General features: G+C 37.4%; 1 protein-coding gene and 1 pseudogene across 1 annotated transcript in view; both read left to right on the top strand.

The window, feature by feature from the left end:
- The window catches only part of KCND2 (potassium voltage-gated channel subfamily D member 2), a 488,701-nt gene that overhangs the window by 163,180 nt on the left and 310,085 nt on the right, over positions 1-15,436 (top strand). The gene's annotated exons all lie outside the window — the stretch shown is intronic.
- Positions 6,217-11,340, top strand: LOC121028430 (poly(A)-specific ribonuclease PNLDC1-like; annotated as a pseudogene).

Genomic DNA, 15,436 nt, shown 5'->3' with positions numbered 1-15,436 from the left:
TGAGCTAATCATGCCCCACCCCCCCTCCTCCCTCCAAGCTTTTCATTTTTTCAGATGACTGAAAAGATTTATTGAAACCTTACGGCTGTTCACTCCCTAATAAAGTTCTCCCTCAGTCATCCTGCTAATTTGGTTGACTGGTCTATTTTTAAAAATTAGCAGTTTTCAGAAACAGCCTCCAGTATTGTGGCTGTGAAAAATCTGTTGAGAAGAAATAAAAGGCTAAAACAAAATCTAATACTGTAAGCAAGTATAAATTTTTTGGAATGATATATGATCCTGTGTTGTGCCAGTTTGGTCCCTGAGGCAGGAAAGAAAGCAGTCTGGTTTTCTGAAACATTCAAATTTCTCACCTAAGCTCAGCTAAGAATACATCATTATGGGAAGCAGAGTGAAAAGTCACCATTTTATCCTTTAATTTACGGTGTCAGTGGGAATAGCACAACACAGAATCCAAAGTTCAAAGAGAGAAAAAGATCTGGCTTATGGTGGATATAAACTTAATTTCTTTGAACCAGGTATCTAGGTCCTGCTGTGTAGATTTAACACTGGGCATTCTAGACTTCTTTTAATGGCCTTTCACAAATTTCAGAAATATGATAAAATATTCACTTCAAAGAAACCACTAAAAAGCCACTTGGTAAAAACTGATCTAAGAAATGATTTTGGTTGGATTATGAAGTATTTTACTTGTTTTAAGATAGAACAACTTTTTTAGATTGCCCTTCATTTAATACAAAAGGTCAATTCTACTTTCTATCTCAGTTGTGATATTAATCTCTCTATTTCTTTCTAAATCCTATTAAGAGAGAGTAGAAGCTTAACTTTATCATCTTAATGCCAAGATCTCAGCAAGCATTTGTCTAGATATAAACAAGGATGCCTTTCAGAAGGTTATATCTTCATTGTGATAATGAAGAAAGGGGCTCATACATTAATTGCCATGATTTCACAAAATGGAGTGTTTGGTAAGATTTATAAGCACGTTTTATTATTTTTGCAACCTGATAAATGAGAAAAGCTAAGGAGAGATTATCTTGTGATTTAGAAAAATGTAGCTTAAGAACAGACAACTTTCAGCAACCAAGGTCCACCTTCACATCCAGTACACCAACAGATCTCAACCCATGCTACTTATTAGCATCACCCTGGACAGAGTGGCTTTTAGAAATACCCATTCATCACCTGCTCCCGACTGAGTTTCTGCTGAAATTGGTCTTAGAATGGGCCCTGACATGGGTATTTTTTATTAGTTCCCCAGTCTATGCTTACATTTAACCAGGCTTATATTTAGCCTGGCTAGATGCTTGACCCCACCCCACCACTGTATCAATTAAGTGAGGAGGGGCACTCAGGTAAAAGCAGTGGCCTAGAGAATCTGAAACTTAACTGAGAATGCCATCTGGTCTCTCACCCACACCCCCCACCAGCGATTGTACTCTTTTTTTCACTTAATTGTTCCATTAAACAGATCCCATTGATTTAATATCCTACCCATTGCTAAAATAAGGCATTAATTTATTCCAGCAGGCAGGAAATTCAGTGGGAAAAAAGTCATGAGTTAAATCACTTGCTTGGCTACATTGACACTTGTTCTCTCCTGAATATTCAGTCAGATAGCCCTTCCCCAAATCCTCCGTTGGTGAAATAATTCATCACTGTACCACTGAATCCCTCTGCCTTTTTAAAAATATATAATTGAATATGAGTGAATCCCTGCATTATATTTTCTTCTAAAAAAGTACTGTTCCTGTTGTCAAATTGGAACATATTGTACTTCCTATATATATCACCCACAAGTCATTTTTAAACCTGGATCACTGTCTATCCTGAAATAAAAGGTCTACTACTAGGGAGGGGCAACTTTATCCTCCTGCATCTATTAAAGCTTCTGATTCCCATCTGCTATGCATTGCTGAAGGGGCCGCTGTGAATCTCCCATGGTTTCTGCAATTTTTAGGAAATAAAATTTAAATGGTCAAAGAAAAGAAAACCCTTTATAAATGATTTCTGTGAGATTTAAGTATATTTAGAATATAGACAAATCCCATTTGTCTTGGCAACGTGTTACAGGCATTTGTATGTACAAAGGAATCTCCCTTGAATCCAGCTGACTAGCAGGAGGATCCAATATGAAGCCGCTCTAGAAGCCAATGCACAATGGGTCCATAACTACTGGAGCACCTTAATTGACAATGTGGGAAATGGCTGTAGGGGGAGATTTATGAGTATATATAATACACATACACACACACACACACACACACAGGCCTGGAATTCCATGTGTACATTAGTCATCAGGTGGCATTTTAATGTATCTAGGAGTGGGACTTGGAAAACTCCGCGGTGATGAAGATGCTCTCCTATGCCAATTCTGTGTGCTCATGTGCCTGGGAATGCACATACACATATATAGGCATAGAATTATGTGTGTATACCTGTGACTGTATTTCTGTCTATCTAACCCAATAGATCCTCTCCCATTAGGACACAGAAAAAGTTAAAACCAAAAACACCATCAAAAACTGATGTTTGCAACCTATGATCAGAACCTAAGAATTAATTTCACTAATTATCAGGCTTTTGAAACTGAATTGGGAAAAATAAACTTTGTTGGCTTAAATAAACTTCAGTCCCAGTGCCTCTCACTGCTTGTGGGGAAAAAAATGGAAGCATGCTTTTTAAATTTTATTATTATCATTACCATTATTATTATTATTATTTTTTGCTTCTCCCTGAGTGCTACTAATTGAACTCTGGGAAGAGCATCAAGAACTGAAGAGCCATCAGTTTTGCATAATAGTTAAAAGTCCAGTTCTCTGAATTTGATTTCTGTTTTTTACTGGGTTCTTACAGTTTGACCTTCAGGAATTAACTAATTTCTCTAAATCTGGTTCTTTTCTAAAAATTATGACAAAAAATATGCATTAGTGTTGTTAGGAGAACTATATATGATCAATTCATGCAAAGCCTTTAGTTAGTGCATAGTTTAGAATAATTACTCTGTAATTAGTAATGATTAATACTGCACTGCAAGAAAGATATTTTTATAAGTAGATATTATAGCTATCTTATTTTTATATCTATTCAGAAGTTAAAACTTATAGAAAACGGAAACAAAGAATTCATAAACAAGAACCTACTACCTCCTATTGTTAGTGGGTAAATAGAAGACACTCAACATAACATTGCCTGGTAGGTTGTGGGTGCTCAACAATTATTTGCAGAATTAATGAGAAATTAAAGAGGGGAAAGAGGAAGAGGTGGACAGTGGTTCCTCTTGAAACAGCAGTTTCCAGGATACTTTATGGGTTTGGCTTCAGATAACTAGTTGGGAGACAGTCATACCTCAGAACAACAGGGAGACACTGCATGCTTACAATATGAGCAAAGGAGGTACATATCCACCTGGAATGAAGAGGGAGAGAGGGGTAGTATCTCAAAGAGGTATCTGATCAACCTTCACAGTAGAAGGTGAAGCAAAATCCATAATGTTGTCACCTTGTCTCTTGATGACTAAGGAGACCAGATAAATTTTCATTGCCTGAGTATAGGTAAGAGGGGAAAAATTGAATTCAAATTGAAAAAAAAAAACTATAAAAATCAAAGGAAGAAAAAAACATGTTCCAGCTGATTGCTGCAAATATACACCTCTGAAAACTAAAAACATAGGAATCAAGCATTTACTGTATCATTTGGCATACATAAAATCATGAGCTATGTAAGAGCAGAAACATGAGAACAAATTGGAGTGCTGGGTGATATTGCTATAACAATAACAGTGTATTATAATTGTTACAATTACAATTATAATTATGATCACCAATAATGTGACAGGTATTCAAACCTATCAGAAAACTATCAATAACAGTAATGAATATGTCACCGAAATACATTTTAAGTTATGAGATTATACTTGACATTGTTAGATATCCTAATTGTAGCTTATGCAATTCAAGTGCCTGCCATTTTCATTAATGTCAGATACGGCTGAGAGGTGATGATCATCCCTCAACAACAACAATAATGTCAATGTCCTTTATATGTGAATTGAGCACTGTTATCACTATTGTCATGGTAATTCTAAATGTAGATAATTACCTCTATCCTAGAGATGATAAAATTGTGGCTCAGAATGGTTAGACAATTTACCTAGAAATAAAAGTACAGGACAAAGCCCTTGTCTGTGGCTAGGATACATCAGCATTTCCAGTCAAGTGACCTACCTGCATACATGACAACCTCGTCGAAACTCAAGTTTCTGTTTTGAATAATGGAGACCTCAGCATGTTCATCCAGTGCTATTTTGTGAGAAAAACAATGTGCAAGTGTTATAACCCTTTTACTATGTTATTGGACCAGATTTCTATGATAGCATTAGGAATGTTTTTTCCAAAGATCCATGGGTGATTGTTAATTTTCAGCCACATTGAAAGCTCATCATTTGGAAACACTACTTGACATGAATCTGGCCCGAACCAGTCAACCTCCTGTATTCCTATACCTCAGTTCATACAGCATTCCATTTTTAGTGACAGCTGTACAAATAGTAAGTTATCATTTCTTATCACAGGACAGGCTGTGTCCTTTTATCGAGGTATCAAGTTTCAAAATGGTAGACTATTGTACTTAAAGCTTAGATAGCAAGATAGAACCTTTCTATCCACAATCTTAGTACCAGCTAGACTGACAAAACTGCTCCCCTCAGGAAAAGCAGTGGGAGCTGGTGGACTGGTGGTCACTTTTTCGAAAGTTGTGCATGGTTGGGGGGCCACATGTCAGAGGCGTGGCTGCTGGGAGATTTACTGTAGAGATCCAGCAGGATGGCAGAATAGCAGAAGGCTGTTTAGTGCATCTTCCTTACAAAATCTTTAGGAAAATTACTAAGTTTATGAAATGCTAAATGTGGAAAAAGAGTGAAGGGGTGGATCCTCTCATCTGGGTCTGACATATGTAGCATGGTTGAAATTTTGCACTCTAATGCAGATAAGCCAAAATCTGTACTCTCTTTATGTTCTATAAGTGATCTAAATATCCTCATGAGCCTTACCATTCTGGCTGGTAGAAAACGAATATAAGGTTTTCAAACTTTTCTTATTTAAAACCTTTGTTATTCTTCTTCAAAACCTGTCAAAACAGTCTCAAGACAATATGCAATCAATTCAAATCCCAAGTCACCCTCAGAACTATTTTCCCATGTTCTCCCTCCTTCATTTATGCAATTATTCTTTGAGATTGGAGAAGGATCCATTTGGCTTGGGCTATCTCCTAGGTTTATGCTGCCCCACCCTCATGTGGTACAGCGGGTCTCATCTCTTCTGTAGGCATCTGTTGGTAACTGCTAATGCATTTTTGACCCTGCTTTGGTTCTTGAACACTCTGTGCTGGCAGCCCCTAATGCTGAAACTAACCAAGGGGAGAATCATTATGTTCCCATCCTTCCTAGCCAGTTCTCTGTATTTCACCTCTTCTTTTACAGATGAGGCAAAACCTAAGGCTGAGACCTTTCTTCTGTTTGGCCCCTGCTTTGGGCTTTCTAGCTCATAGTCTTGGCTACTTCATTGCTCTGTTTGTTTTGAAGGTAGCTCCAAGGCTGTCCTCTGGCTCTCAACACAGCTTTTCCCCCATACCTATTGGGACTCTGCAAGATTTGGAGGATGTCTTCTATGTCAGGAGTCAAGATAGAATATCAGAGTAAATTCACCTAATTGCTATTTTCCTTCTGCTCAGAATGTTCCATGTTTGCAAAGGAGCACTCTGCAAGGCAGTCTTTGTCCCAGCCTCCATTCTGCACTGATAACTTTCCTCACCCATTTCTAAACTGCTGCCACGTAATGTCAGAGCCCTGCTGAATATGGGACTTCCCTCAGCAACTTGCAGTCATTATGGGTTACACCTAGAGGAGAAGAAAGAAACAAATCCCTTGCAGTGAGACTTTCCCAAACTCATCTGGTCAGTTTTCACCACCTTATTGTTTTGATTCTAAATGGAGACCTTGATGTCTGACTTCTTTCTGACTTGCTCTGCCCCCAAGTACTTCCCCTCCACCAGAAGGGTAGTCATTTACTTACCTTCCTGTCTTAAAAAATTCTCCCTATCAGTCTCATTGGCCCCTCCAACTATCCTATGAGTGCTTCTTTCTAACATGGGGGCATACCACTGGGAGGGTTGCAGGTGAATAGGATTTACTCATTGGCTCAGTACTATCTAAAAGGTTTTCCTTTTAAATTGGATTTCATGCAAGGCTCTGGGGTAGGCAGTTCTTTGAAGATGTCAGATGTATATTGTCAGACCAAACCTTCAGCTTTACCGCAAAAATAAGAACATACTACCCTCCTAAAGATCAATCTCATAGATCACAGTGAAATTGATGCCTGGGTTGGTTTGTTTGTATTTCTCCCATAATGCTGCTTGTAGATTTTTCACATGGTCTGAACACAAGAATCACCCTATTTAAGATGGGACACAGTTGAAACCGGGCTAACTTGTCTTCCTTTACCCTCCATGACAGGCAGGGAATATTTCTCTCTCTGGAAGAACCCATTACACTCAGGCTGCATTACTGGCTCTTATAACAAAATGATACATTTTATTGCCTTGTTTACTAACCCTTCCTGTTCTGGTACATATTGCTGGCATTTTAAAATTTGACTTTCTATCAAAACCAAACTGCTTCTTTTAGTGATTTTACTTTTCATTCCTACCAGAGCATTTTAACCCAACTTGAACAAAATAAGATGTAACAATTTTGGATATATAAATTCTCACAACCTTTTAAACCCAGTTTGCCTGCTCGTATTAGGCTTAACTATAAAACATTTGCCCAATTCTTCTCACTTGAAAAAAATACTGAAAAGCTATGTTATGTTATAGACTACTCAGCAAATGGTTAATTACTCTATTTCCTCTAAATTCTGGCTCTAGCTATGATGTGAGAAACTGTTACAGCTTATGTTAATATTGATGACAAGTTGGTATTATTTCAACATACACTTGACTATCTGTAGCTTGGTGGCTAAGAAGAGGAGCTTCAGAAAGATCCTTGGAATTCAAGTCCCAACACTGCCACTGCTGGGATTGTGATCCCATGCATGTCAATAATTTCTCTAAGGTTATCATCCACACATTGCAGATAATATTTACTACTTGGCAAAACTGAATGAAGAATACATGAGATAAAGAATGTAAAGAATCTGGTTCAGCATAAGACCTCTATGGAAAGAATGAATATGTTATCTAATGGTTCGTCAGATACAATTTGCTGCAGCTAATTAAGATGGTGTTATCAGCACTGCCATACAGATCAATCACAACAAATTAAAGTGGTGAGGTATTTTGGTCACATTCATTTCTATTAATGGCTATCAGCCAAGTTCTGGAAGCCAAGAAGAGACTCCATAGAAAGAAAGATATATTTAATCTGGAGCTATACAGTTTCCTACAATGTCTCCTGAAATAGATCCCCTTTCTAATAAATAATGTCTTCCTACAGATGGATTTGACCTCATCTTCTACTTAATGGGCACAGTCCACAAATCAGCCCCATGTAAAAAATCTGAACCTAGCTACTTGGGAAAATAAGAAAAGGCATAAAAATAAATGAAGTTACAACTAAATTGCTAACTTACTTGACAATAGATGTGAAATCAAGTTTAATCTACCCCTTAATCTAGAGACAAATTAGTGAAGGACATTTTTTCTCCACAGCTTTGAGACAGAGCTAGCTATATTTGTCCTTTAGTGCAACATGCATTTTTCTAGTTTATTTCCACAGTTAATATCTGCTGCTATCACAGATTTGGCCTGAAAAAAATATTTCAAGGCAGAGTTGACTAAAAAGGGGAACAAATTGATTCCATCTTTATAGTGAAACTTCAGAATCATTTCTCCCTCTCTGTTGTTTTTTAAAGGTTTACATAATTCGTTTTTTTTTTTTGTATTGCAAATCTGTATATGCCTTTTCCTCTTATTTATGTTCTTCTCTGCTATCTTTATATTTATATAACAGGTACAAACTGAGCATATAATGGAGTAAAAAATGCAGTAATAAACAGTAATTTCTTAGCTCGCCCCCTCTATCTAGGTTACTAGAAGTACGTCTCGCCCTACTCACTCCCATTATACAGAACATCTTGCCACTTAGCAAAGGGATATTGGAATGAATACACAAGATATAACACACACACACACACACACACACACACACACACACACACACACCTTGCCACAGCCACAGATTATGTGATGCTTGGCTGAGACAGTGTTTCTCAACATTATTCAATCAGTAACTATTTTTGAGGAATTAATATGTTAAGGAATGTGACATTCAGTGATGAAGTATTTGAAATAAACACATGAAAGGGGCGCCTGGGTGGCTCAGTCGGTTAAGTGAAATAAACACATGAATCCTGCCTTCATGGTGACTCCAGTGCCAACATCACCTATATAATAGGCAGCTACCACTGATGTCCATCTAGCTACCTTCATACTGAGCCAATTTTCCATTCTGATGCTCTGTCACGGGGTTTCCTCTGTAACGCAATTCTATTCAACTTCTCCCCTTGTTGTTTAGCATAACAACACTGTGCCAGGAGCATGCTACAAAATCCCAGAATGGGAATGCTTTCTAGACTATATCCTCACCAAAGTTACATTATTCTTTTCATAGACATACAGGAAGCACATTAATCCTGGCCCTGGTGCCCTGCCAGATTATGTTTATACCTGGTTTGTGGGGGAATAGGCAGATTTATCTTCTCTATCAGTTCAACTGATACTTTTCTTTTTTAAAAATTTTAAAAATTTTAAAAAAATTTCCTCTAAATTTCAACAACTTCTACTTTCCTCTCTCTTCTACATTCTCCATTCCTGTCCTCTTAGTGTATTTTAGAACTTGTCAATTTTCTTTTAGAAGTAAGGGAATGTCCTAAAAATAATACTTGTGAACTTCTTTGTTTATATATAACTGTTATATATAAATCAGTATGGCTTCGACTACAAGTTTCTCAAAAATGGGATCCCTTATATGAATGAAGAACAGAAGAAGAACATTAAACACAACATCCTGATTGGGAACTGGAGAGTTTGCAATTCTCTGGATAGACTGGATCAAGGTGGTGATTGATGAGGTGACATGGTGGCTGGACCTGGTGGAGGAGGGTAACTGGATGACTCTCCCTGGTATTGCTGGCTTCCAGGCATTTGAGGTCCAGCTGGTGCTGAGGCAGGCCATCCCTGACATCTGGACAGGACTGAGAGACCAGGGTATAATAGTGGGAAAAGTGAGGAAACCACAACGTGATCAATTCAAGCTGAATATCCACAACCTGTTCTCATCGACATGGACAATATGACAAAGGATATCTGGAAGGAAGTGAATTTCCCAAGGGTGTCAAATCTTTTATAAGTTTATGAAGTCCTAAACAATGACTTGAATCCTACCAAAAATTTTGGGCCAATGATTATTCATGCAAGCAAGTGTGAAACTTGTACACTGAGACTGAGTACCCCTGTAAGGCTGTGATCGATAGATTTGAATCAGTTCTTTTGAAAGCGACACACTTGCTTTTATGGAGGGTGCAGGGTGCTCGTGCCATGACTGAGGTCTCCTTTCTGCTGTATCCATGAGCTGGCTCCCTGTGTGAACCAGGTGAATCTTATCCAAGCCCGGGTCCCTAACATTAATTTTTCTGGTCCAGATTACCCCAGGATCCAACCTTTCGTCCTCCTCTTCAGTGTCCGGAGATGGCCTGGGGTCAGCATGCAGCAAGTGTATCACGAGTTTCGGAAACTCTGCAAGTTTGATGTCCGGTGACCTGCTGGGTCAGTTCCTGCTCTTGACCAGTAAGTTTAAGGATACCCGGAGCATCCTGGAGGAGGACAGGGACCACTGGACCCTGCAGGTCTCCCTGCATCATATTGGAGGCACTCTTGAACTGCTTGTTACAAGTCTGTGGTTTAGTCACCACCTGGGCCCTCCTCCTACTTCTTTTCAGAAACCGTGGCAGCCTGCAGCCTCTGTCCCATCTCTGCACTCTCTGGGACAGCCAGCTGTGTGGGTTTTTTGTGGGTTTTGTTTGTGTAAATCATATTTTACTTGCAGACCAATCTGTGTGGTTCTTATGAGGAACTTTGTTTTGAATGTGATCTTCTGAACTATAAGCAACAATAAATCATTAGATATGGTGAAAAGAAATCGACCATATTTAAAAAAATGAATAAGAAGATACCTCCTACATCTGAAAGGAGCAGAGCACATATTTAAATTTGTGTGCAATGATAATGCTTCACTAAATAAAAGGAAGAAATAAAAATTAAATTCTGTTGCCTAGACATATCTTTCCTTAAACTTAATGTATTTTTTTAAATTTTAACTCTCAAAAATATAAAATACTGTCCAAATTTAATTTTCATAACATTCTCTTATGTTTAAAAGACAGAGATGTTCATTTCACACAGATCAGATGGAAGAAACAATTTAGGATTTCTCCGTATTTTAAGAGACTTACATAACATTGGAATATGGTTTAAAATTCTGATGGTCAGTTTTGGGTTTGACTCTTAAAAAGTAACAAAGCTAAATTAAAATGCTTTCATCATACTTCCTGCCACTTTAGAATGCATGACTGACTCCCTTTAGAGAATATTGTAAGGGGTGGTCTACTCTTTGTTTGCAAGTCTTCCTTGCATTTTTATTACATATTACTTCTGCCAGTGACAAAATCTTCAAAGGAATTGTCTTCATTGTCAAGTGCACCTGAAGGATATGGAAAAAGCCCAGATTGGTATATTAAGCTCATCATGTTTTTTTCAAGTCTTCAGAGTCTCTCTCTGCCATCGAGAATGGTCTTGGGGCAAATCCCCAAATGTATTTCTAATAGTTTCTTTCCTGTTTCCTTTTCCGAAGTCAGTGTCATTTTGCTGTTTTGGTCATCAACCAGCATCTGTCAATATTTCATACAAATTTAAACCCCATGTGGATCCAGAGTTCCTAACGCATGGGACATGATTCATTTCTCCACCCCTTCTCTCACAGCCCCTGCCATGTTCAGAAATGTCCTTCTGTGAGCAGAGCCACGTCAGTCTGCCCCTTGGACCACACTGCACACTCAAGTATAATTCAGCCCACCAGGACCTCTTAATGAAGTTTAGCCTGAGCTTTGGACTAACCACGTTTGGTCTCCACATGAGAAAGCTCTTCAGACCATTAACCATTACAAATGGGAAGGACATAGTAGTAGGACTCACCTACTACTATGGCAATGCCAAAGCTCTGGTATCAAGTGCAGTGAATTGTGACTGGAGTATTGAAAGCTGAAAGCAAATGTATATTTTTATATGAGAAACAAAAATTAAAATCTAAGAATATAAAAAAATGTGAGAAATGTTTATCCATATTTATAAGAAAGTTTATATCAAGTAATTGCTTAACTCTAGTAAAAAGATAATATTGATGTATTTTAATTAAAAAATCCAACTGTTGTTTGCTACTAGAGTATTCTTTTACTCCATTGCTGCTTCTACTGTTTTCTCAGCAGAGATAACACAGTTATCTAATAATTGAGAAAGATCCCTATATCTAGCTCTCCTTTCACTCCTTGACATGTCTGAAAGTCTTTCAAGACTATACATTTCTGTGGCAATAGTATCCTTTTGTATGATCATAAAATTGTTCCTGTTTCTATTTTGTATAACAATGAGCTACATTATAAGGTAAATCTGACAAGCTTTAGGTATTTTAATTGGTTTATATCTTATTTGAAAGTTTAGGGAATGGAAACAGTGTAATTATAAAACAACTCCTATTAAATTCTCAGAGCTATATTTTCTTTTTTTTTTTTTTATTTTTTTTTTTTAAAATTTTTTTATATTTTTTGCAATGTGAGACAGATCGAAACAGCGGATGAACGGGAGAGGGGCAGAGAGAGAGGGAGACACAGAATCGGAAACAGGCTCCAGGCTCTGAGCCATCAGCCCAGAGCCCGATGCGGGGCTCGAACTCACGGACCGCGAGATCGTGACCTGGCTGAAGTCGGACGCTTAACCGACTGCGCCACCCAGGCGCCCCTCAGAGCTATATTTTCAATTTGAATACTATAAACACTTGAACAAAGGGCATTAAAACAAAGCATATTTATCATCCTCAACTTGACATTTTATATTATGTATATCAACTCAGTTTTTACAAATCTATTCTACAATTAAAATTCTATAAAACCACACCAACAGCTAACTGCCTTAGGTGATTGTGTGACAACTTCTAACAGTACTTGCCCTCATATTGCTTAAGATACAACAGAGGCCACACACAACGGAACAGTCAATTCCAATATACTGTAATAAATGCTGTGATAAAAGATGCTATGGGAGCAGAATCAGACAATGATGAAGTGTTACCTATGGTGAGACCATAGCATGAAAAGGGCAGGAGTGGGAAATGAATATCAGGAGAAAAGAATGCTTCACTCAGAGAGGATAACATAAGCATTGACTAGGAGTCTAAAGAGAAAGAATAGCATACTTAAGAAAGTGAATATTTATTTTGCTTTATCGTAAAGTTTGATGTATATGTGAAAATGACAAAGAATGAACAGTTAGGTGGAGTTAAATAAAAATCCTCTGATTTGCCTCTACTGTTGTTACCCTCTGTTTATCCTGATTCCCCATCACAAAACCCAAGAATAGGGAACTGAGACGATGCTAGATTGCAGTCTTAAGTAAATAGGTACGTGGGAGTACCTACCAACAAGGTGAGAATAAGAAAGAGGCTCAGACCTAAGTGGGAAGAAAATTAGCTCAATGTTGGATCTTTTGAATGTGAGATTTCTATGGAAGAACCAAACTCAAGGTGTGGTCCACAGACCTCTAAGGCTCCCAGAATGTTTCTGAGAATCTACACGATCAACTCTAATTTCATAACGTTACTAAGGTGTTATTTTCTGTTTTCCACTGCATTGGTCTTTTTGCTCACAGTGCACATGCCATGCCAGCGACGACTCTTGGCAGTTTAGCCGTAGTCAGTTGTAATTATATTCTTCACTTACAAAAAGAAAAACAAAAAAAAACAAAACTTCTAAAAGCCAATAAAATACTAATTTTATCAAATGTCAAATGTCAATCCTTGGGTACTTATCTTTTTAATAATCTTGTGAGCAAATGGGAAGTACACAAAAAGAACTTGCCACACATACAGATTGTATTCAGGAAAAAAGAAAACAAAAATACTTATGTGATTGTCTCAGTTGCAAGCTGAACTAGCCAATATTTTCAAGGTGCACCATTTTTATCTGAGAGAACAACCACTAGACAAATCATGATTGCTCGTTATCTGGATGACATGTTGAAATTGAATGCAATCAGTCCCTCACTTCAAGGAAAACCAGTGACAGCATTTGTGGACAATAATAAAATTCAAGTTTTCAGGTAAATGTAAAAAAGTTGGAAAACTAGCATCTGCCACTGTAAGCTTGATATCCAATAAAGACAATCTTCATGAGATTATAATGATAATTTTAAAAAATATGACTTTTGATTTATTATAAAGAATTATGTCAAAATTTGGAAAATCTGTATCTCAATCAATATTTTCCAAATGACCTGTGGATGATTTTTCAAAATTATGCATGGATATATGATCCACTCAAAGAGAAAGATAGAAAGGGTTTTAACATTACAGAGTTCTAAAATTTCATTGATCTATGTATTAGTTTGATAGTGCTGTCATAACAAAAATGCCACAGGCTGTATGGCTTAAACAACAGAAATTTATCTTCTCATAGAACCAAAGGCTGGAAGTTTAAGATCAAGGTTCCGGCAGATAGGATTTCTCCTGAATCGTCTTTCCCTGGCTTACAGTTAGCCACTGTGTCTTCACACAGCCTTTTCTCTGTGTGCATATACAACCCTGGTATCTTTCCTGTTCTTATAAAGACACCAATCATGTTAGATTAGGGCTGTGCCCTTGTGAGTCATTCAATCTTAATTGCCTTTTCAAAGCTCTGTTTCCAAAGGCAGTCCCATTGGGGGTTAGGGTTAGAGCTTCAACATATGAATTTTGGAGGATACAATTCAGTCCATAACAATCTGTTTTCAGATTTCACATTGAAATCAACTTTTAGTCCTCTACTGCCTGCCAAATTTTAGTGTAATATCAAAGACAAGTATCCATAATTCCTACTAAGGTTATTGGAATATTAATCCCTTTCCCATCTATTTCCTTAATATACTTCAACCAAAACAGCATATCATAAGAGGTTGAATGTGGGTATGAGTATCCAACTGTCTTCTATTAAGCCACACATTTACAAATATGTACCACAATGTACAAAAATGTACCACAACCTTACACTAATTTTTTATTTACTAAGATATTTATCATAAAAACATTTTTAAATAGGCAATTACCAATTACATTTTTACTATTATTTTTAAGGAATTAAAAAATTTCTGGCTTAATAGCTAATATACTAAGTATTAATAAATACAAGACACATAAATAAAAACTCTTTGTTCCTCATTCATTTACGTGTCCAAAAGGTTATAAAGAGCAAAAAGTTTAACATCTAAAGCTTTAGAATATCAGCTTGGATATTGGATATGTGTTTAGATATGTGGATATATTATTGGATGTGTGGATATGTGGATATGTGTTCATCCTGAAGATGATTCATCAAGTCAAAGAACAAATAAGAAGAAATCACTATCTGATTTAAGAGAAAAAAAAAAAAGTAAGCTTTAGGAAAACCTGTATTTATAGGCCAGATAGAGAAGGATGGACTGACAAAGGAGAATGACAAGGAAAGCCTACTTTTTGTTCCATGCTATGCTGAAAGCTAGGTACACAGAAATAAACGAAATAAACATGACCCATGCCTTCACTGAGCTTAGAGTCCAGTGGAAGAGAGTGGAAAAACAACTTTTTTTGAAAATCCAGGGAAACTAGTTTTTAGAAGGGAGTGTGGTAAGTGTCAGTGACTGCAGAGGATTCAATTAGGTAAGGACAGAAAGGTACTCCCTTCCATCAAGGAGGTTGCTTATTGTGAACTTGTTGAACGTAGTCAGTGGACTGCAGTGGGCAAGGAATGAGTGCAAGAACAGGAAGCTTTTCTGCCTTTTCAAAATCAGGGAATGGATCATTTCCCAGTCCTTATCTCAGATGAGAAAGAAGAGTCCTCCAGTGACTTTGGGAGAAGGAAACCTTCTGGCTTATTTTGCCTCATCATTATTTTTGTTGCCCATAACCCTAAGTTTCATATTTACCCTAAATAACCAGGACTTGTACTTTGATGTTATCTGGCACTGCATTTGAATTATGTCTGTTGATAGATATCAAAGATAGATCACTTTAACAATCTCTCTCTCTCTCTCTCGCTCTCTCTCTCTCTCTCTCTCACACACACACACACACACACACACACACACACACACACACACACAC

This window comes from Herpailurus yagouaroundi, unplaced genomic scaffold, assembly GCF_014898765.1.
Source record: "Herpailurus yagouaroundi ecotype Mexico unplaced genomic scaffold, PumYag 100, whole genome shotgun sequence".
In the NCBI taxonomy this organism is placed as follows: domain Eukaryota; kingdom Metazoa; phylum Chordata; class Mammalia; order Carnivora; family Felidae; genus Herpailurus; species Herpailurus yagouaroundi.
The sequence above is the reverse complement of the archived record's forward strand: the minus strand, read 5'-3'. Positions and strand labels throughout refer to the sequence as shown.